Source organism: Mus musculus, chromosome 4 (assembly GCF_000001635.26).
Source record: "Mus musculus strain C57BL/6J chromosome 4, GRCm38.p6 C57BL/6J".
NCBI classification, from domain to species: Eukaryota; Metazoa; Chordata; class Mammalia; order Rodentia; family Muridae; genus Mus; species Mus musculus.
Genome location: NC_000070.6, coordinates 33,681,123 through 33,688,306, shown reverse-complemented (window position 1 = coordinate 33,688,306; position 7,184 = coordinate 33,681,123). Strand labels below are relative to the sequence as shown.

Below are 7,184 nucleotides of genomic sequence, written 5' to 3'. Positions count from 1 at the left end.
CCAATTGTACATCCCTCCAATAAAGACGGATTATCTTTCCACTCAGGAGATTAACCTATAAACTGCTTTTGTGTTCATCCATTACAGGTTCTGTGCCTCCTGAAAGATGAATAATTATAGTTCCTGAGGAGACTTGTGTATATATATTGCAGTAGTAGTCATCAAGTTGGAAGAAGGGTTGATAGGTATAGGCAACAGTGATAAAAATGAACAGCCCTCTCATCTGTCAGGCAGTAAAGTAAATTGGTAAGAACAGCCCTCATTACCGCAAGTTGAGTTGGTATGCGTGGCTTCCAATTTCTGACCATGTATTCATTCTCACTGTGGCAAAATAAATATGATTCCATAAAAACTTAGTTATAAATCAATTCATCCAATGAGCAAGTAAATGAAGGATTATATGTGATTTACAGACGAGTTCATTGGAGGCCCTACGTTTGTTGCTAATGCTGTTGTTCTTGCAAACAGTGTGTCTTTTAAAATGAAGTGGCCAGATTATTTTTGCCACACCAGAAGTCTGTCTTCCTTAGGGAAAATGGAAGATCAGAAATCAGACTCTAACAAGCTGTGCATAATAACACGTGGCGTGTGTTACAGCTGAGTTCACTCCTGCTGTTTGCAGGACACATATCTACCTAGCATTGTAGGAGCGCTCGTTATCTTGACGGTGCCAGGGAGGGATGAGGTTGACATGAAGGATCTGTATATAGCACAAGATGCTGTCTCCTGGGACAGTGTCAAGATTCCCGGCATTAAGACGATGGGAATAAATGCAGGAACCACTAGGATTTAAAATTACCACCTCCCAATTATAGATTATTCTTAGCAGCTCCAAAGGTCCTACAGATTAGTTTTATAAATTGTGTTGATCTCATTATAATGCATATCCTTCATAAAATGCAGGCTAGAAAGAGCGTGGGCCTCCTGCTAATTCAGGATATTCTTTGGTTGGTTCTGCCCTCACAATTCCCCCTGACATAGAAAATCCTTCTCTCTATTTCAAAAACTCCAATCTCTTCTCCTTAAATTTTCTGCATGATTTATTGCCTTATCCTTCATTCAGCAAATATTTATTGACCGCCAACTACGTTTATAGCATTACATTGGACATTAGGAGAGATGTAAAGATGTATAAAACATGCTCCCAACCCTTTAGAAAATTAATCTTTCCCAGGATGTAAAGACATGTACACATGAGAAGCAAAATGTCAATAAAAAATTAAAATCATGAAAGGATGTAAAAAATAAAATTCTCAGGGCAGCACGTTTGAAAGACCCCATAACTGACAGCGGCAGAATAGAAAATAGGAAACTAGAGGATGCAGTAATTTTTCAGGGTTCAGTGGTCATAAAAGCTTTGTAGAAAAGAAGCACGGGTGGTTTGGACAGTTTTAAAGGAGACAGCCCAGGCATGAGCAAAGCCACATGTTAATATGCAGAGGTGAGCAGGCATGTCATGTCGGGAGAAAATGCATGCTCTGCAGGCTGAGGTCTGGTGAAATGGACTGTGAAGGGCAAGCGAGAGAGTAACTTGGAGTGATGTGCCAAACATCTGTGCTCCGGGCTTTACCTTAACAACGGCGAGCATCTGGGGAAAATGTTCCTGTTACAACCCTCACTGAAGTCTAACACACTCAGGTATACATGCTTTCTTCAGTGTGCCTTTCTTAATTTAATTTTTGTTTGACAATCATTCTATGTATATTGTATTTTTGTGGTATGGAATGGTCAGATCGATAACATTGATGCCTCTGTTAACTCACACCCCTATTGTTGTGGGAGGATACTCAGAATCCGCCCTGGGCTGGGTTTTAGGTATTACTGACTGCAGTTACGAGAGCCGACTTTTCTCCTGTCCGTGTATACTGTGACACCTCTGCAGTCACACTCACTGACACCTACTCGTAACCACCGCTCTACTCCCTCTTTCTGTGCACTCCACTTTTTCTTATTCCACACACAAGCCAAATGCACACATTTTGAATGTGCCTCCAGACAAACTTTAGCAAACGGGGACGATTATGTAACCATCATTGTGATCCAAATATAGAAGATCTCCACCATCCCAGAGATGGTTCTTGTGGCCACTTCTAGTAAATCATTATGCATCCTTCCTCTTGTAGTTATATGACAGCACCTGGCATTTTGAGCAGTTCCATGCTTACTCTATAATGTTTTCAGGCTATTATATTATGTTATATTATATTATATTAATGTTTTCAGGGGCTCCTTTGGCCAACAATATGCAAATCTTTCTGCATTAAAATCTCATCTGTATACAGCGATTCTTAGAAACATTGGCTGTTTTCATTAAAACAATCTTCTTCTATTAGAAATGGTCAGGGTCACTGTCACATTAGGAAAGCCTCCAACCTGAAGGGACAAACCAAGAAAGGCCAGGGAGATGGCTCAGTGGGTAGAGGAGCTTGCCACACAATCTGAGCACCTGCACTCAGTTCCCAGAATCCACAAAGATATAGAAAGAAAGAACCAAGTCCCCAAAGTTGTCTTCTGACAGCTGCACACATGTCATGGTACTTATGCATGTGCACACATTAATAATAATAATTAATAATTAATGGTTTGTTTTATATTTACTGGGCTTTCTTTATTTTTTTCTTACAATATACATATCTTTTCATGATTTATTTATTTTATTATGTGAGTACACCATTGCTGTCTTCAGACACACCAGAAGAGGGCATTGGATCCCATTATAGATGATTGCTGGGAATTGAACTCAGGACCTCTGGAACACCAGTCAGTGCTCTTAACCGTTAAGCCATCTCTCCAACCCCTTACAATATATCTTAATAATATTCTTTCCACGCCTAGATTCTGCACATCTCCATACCAACCCAATTTCATACCTTCCTCCCTCCTCAAGGAAGAAAAAAAAAGAAAAAATATTGAGATTTCAGCTTAACCCAGTCAGAATGGCCAAAACAAATGACAGCAGGTGCCAGTTTTTAATTGCTGGTGGGCATACAAATATAGGCATACAAAACCCAACAACCCCGCTAGAGACCACTGTGGAGATTTCTCAGAAATCTAAAAGTAGATCTACCAAAATCCAGCAAGATTTTTTTTTTTACTTATACCCAAAGGACTCTACATTATACTATGAAGATACTTGTTTTTCCATGCTCATGGCTGCTCTGTTGATAATAGGCAGAAATTGGAAACAACCTAGATGACCATCAACTAATGAATGGGTAATGGAACTATAGTGCATTTATACAATTAAATATTATTGAGATGTTAAGAAAAATGAAATTTGCAGGTAAATGGATAGAAGTAGAAACCATTTTTATGAGTGAGGTAACTCAGACTCAAAAAGATAAATATTGCATATTTTCTCTTATATTGGGATGTTATATTTTAAGATAGATAAATGAATAGATAGATAGATAGATAGATAGATAGATAGATAGATAGAAAAGAGAGAGAAAGACAGAAAGAGACAGAGAATCAGATGGAAGAGGAAGACTCTTCCAAGGAAGGTGCAATAAAGTATAGTACTATAGAGGGAAAACTAGAATAAGGTGGGAGATAAATGGGGAAGATGATAGAAAGGCAGGATAAAGGCAAGAATATGGGGAGGGACAGCTAACACTATAGGGTTTTGGAAAACCATGTGGAAACCCACTACTATAGAAGCTTCTTGAAATATGTAAACACATGAAAGAATCTTAAATGGAATTCCCATATAACAGGGGAAGAAATGCCCTAACTAGACATCTTTTGCTACCAAGTAAAAGTCACAGTTTGAGGTAGGTTATGTCATTGGCCAAAGGAGCTCCATAGCCCCCTCTGAACTTCACAGCCTCCTGCCTACGCTCTTCATTGCTTTCCATAACCTGATGGCAAGGCCCTATTGCTGACAATACCATAGAACTGGTGCCTAACTGGAAGCTTCACCTCTACTGACTAGTGCTCATGGTCATAGAAGATAGTGTGCATGCTACTGGAAGAGGGAAGTGATCTTTGGTTTCACCCAGACATGAAACCTGTGGCCTACAATAGTGACATGCCTGCAAGGTATACTGGGATAATCGTGGTATAAAAGTTATGGGAGAAACCAACCACTTTCTTCTCTTTTGATTTAAGGGCCACTCCATGAGATGAAACTCAGACCTGATACTGGTAAAGTAGCCAATGAAACTAGGTAGGTTATGTACCTAGGGAGAAAGCATACCACCACTATGTTACTAAAGACCAATAACAATACGGTGACTCCTAACAACATATTGCTAGAGTCATAGAGCGGAGCATCACTTAGCCCTCCTCAGAGAAGCTTCCTCTTGAAGTAGAGAGCAATTAACATAGAATCCACACCTGGACAATGTGCAGAGAGTTAGAGACTTTGGAGCCCTCAGTCTAAATGATATGTCTTGATGGAACCCTCTTCTCAGGTCTCTGGGGTCTGTATGAAAAAGGAGGTAGAAAGATTATAAGAGCCAGAGATGGGTTTGATGGCTGTAAGGAACAGCACCCTCCAAGCACAACAGGCCTAATGCATACATTTCTGTTGAATTTTAAAGAGTGAAAAGTAGCCTGGAAGAAGTAAAGTGCACAAAATGAATAGAAATTTTCTCTTTCTAAACTAAAATACACCTAGGAAGCTAGAAAAGCATGTATTGATAATAATTAAAAAAGAATAAAATATTTTCAAAAAAGAATAATTAAGAATAGGGAAGTAGGAGCTGAGAGATGATTCAACAATTAAGAGCACGTGCTGCTCAAGCATGAGAATGAAGTTCAGAGCCCAGCACACATATGAAAGCCAGACATGGTCCTATAAATGCCTATCACCCCAGCACTGGTGGAAAGAAGAGAGTAGGGTCTCTGGGTAATGCTGACTGACAGCATATTTGAAAAATACAATCTCTGGAGCCATTGAGAAACCACACCTCCAAGAGAGCAAGGCTAAGAGTGACAGAAGGATGCTCAATGACTTCTGGCCTATGTGAATACACTCGTACACGCACATGCACATACACAGTCAGGAGAGGAATGGAGGGAGAGGGAAGGAGAGAGTGGGAGAGAGAGGATGATAAAAGTCACTTAAAAATAAAATAATAGGATCTTGGTTCCGGGACTCCGCTGAAAAGTAGTCTGCACAGGTGAGAGTGTGCACACAGAAGCTAACAGCTTCTGGGACAGGCGGAAGCCACAGAGCCTCTGAGGCAGCACCCTTTTCCGGCTCCAGACATCTGACCACCTTCCCGCCCAGAGGACAGATGTCCGCCCGGCCCGGGAGGCCTTTGCCTCAAGATCGGCAGGAGCCATCTTGGTTCCGGGAATCTGCCGAAAAGTAGTCTGCACAGGTGAGAGTGTGCACACAGAAGCTAACAGCTTCTGTGACAGGCCAAAGCAACACAGCTTCTGGGAAAGGTCCTGTTTTGGGCCTTCATCTTCGGCTAGAAGGGAGTTCCAAATGCCAGATACCTGTGCACCTTCCCTGTAAGAGGAGAGCTTGCCTGCAGAGAGTGCTCTGACCACTGAAACTCAGAGGAGAGATCTAGTCTCCCAGGTCTGCTGATAGAGGGTAACAGAATCACCAGAGGAACAATCTCTAAACAGGGACTCAGCTATTTAAAAAATGAATTTATGAAATTCCTAGGCAAATGGATGGACCTGGAGGGCATCATCCTGAGTGAGGTAACCCTATCACAAAAGAACTCACATAATATGTACTCACTGATAAGTGGATATTAGCCCAGAACTTAGGATACCCAAGATATAAGATACAATTTGCTAAACACATGAAACTCAAGAAGAACGAAGACGAAAGTGTGGACACTTTGCCCCTTCTTAGAATTGGGAACAAAACACCCTTGGAAGGAGTTACAGAGACAAAGTTTGGAGCTGTGACGAAAGGATGGACCATCTAGAGACTGCCATATCCGGGGATCCATCCCATAATCAGCTTCCAAACGCTGACACCTTTGCACACACTAGCAAGATTTTGCTGAAAGGACCTAGATAGAGCTGTCTCTTGTGAGACTATGCCGGGGCCTAGCAAACACAGAAGTGGATGCTCACAGTCAGCTATTGGATGGATCACAGGGCCTCCAATGGAGGAGCTAGAGAAAGTACCCAAGGAGCTAAAGGGATCTGCAACCCTATAGGTGGAACAACATTATGAACTAACCAGTACCCTTGAGCTCTTGACTCTAGCTGCATATGTATCAAAAGATGGCCTAGTAGGCCATCACTGGAAAGAGAGGCCCATTGGACTTGCAAACTTTATATGCCCCAGTACAGGGGAATGCCAGGGCCAAAAAGTGGGAGTGGGTCGGTAGGGGATTGGGTGGGAGGGTATGGGGGACTTTCGGGATAGCATTGGAAATGTAAATGAGAAAAATACCTAATAAAAATATTTTTTAAAAAAAGAAATATTTATCACATGTAGTTGCATAAAGGAAAAAAATAAAATAATAGAAACAGAACAAAACAAGGGCTGGAGAGATGGCTCAGTGGTTAAGATCACTGCTCTTCTAAAAGATACCAGAATCTTTGTGGCTGCTCACAATCAGCTATAACCCCAGTCCTAGGATATCCAACTCCCTCATCTCATCTCCAAAGGCACCAAACAGATACAAAGTACACATACAGACCTGCAAACAAAATACCTATAAGCACAAAATTAAATTAAGATTTAAAAATAGAATTAAAATTTCTTTCCAGAGAATAAAGCAAAGGGGCAAAGAAATGGGGTAGGGGAAAAAGATATTAAACTATTAAACATATAAAAATCAGAAGAGTAAATGAGCTTCAAAAAGAGAGGAAAAAAATTAAAAGAAAAATTTGCTGCCCCTAGAGGCATTGCATGTGTGGCTGCTGTGTCACATGTGCATCCGTAGGTGACAGAGAAGCTGTGTCTATGAGCAGTGATCTTACCTATGAACATCTGAATGTACAGTACCATATCATTCCCTGGAAAAGCAAGCCTGAGATGACCTCAAAGCTACACAAGCCCAGATGGGCTTCCCAGGGCAGAGAGCAATCTGAAGACTAGAAGACCACACCTGGGAATGCAGGCCAAGGGTGGGAGTGAGCCAAAGACAGTGGCTCTGGCATGGGGCCACTCAGGTGGGCACAGGTGAGGAGCGAGCCCAAGAAGACCACCAGACCAACACCATGAGGCCTGGACCTTGTAAGAGTTGCAGGTGAGCCAG

General features: G+C 41.5%; 1 pseudogene; it reads left to right on the top strand.

Annotated features, from left to right (window-relative positions):
• Nucleotides 1–6,815: 6,815 nt before the first annotated feature.
• Nucleotides 6,816–6,940, top strand: Gm24341 (annotated as a pseudogene).
• The last annotated feature ends 244 nt before the right edge of the window (nt 6,941–7,184 follow it).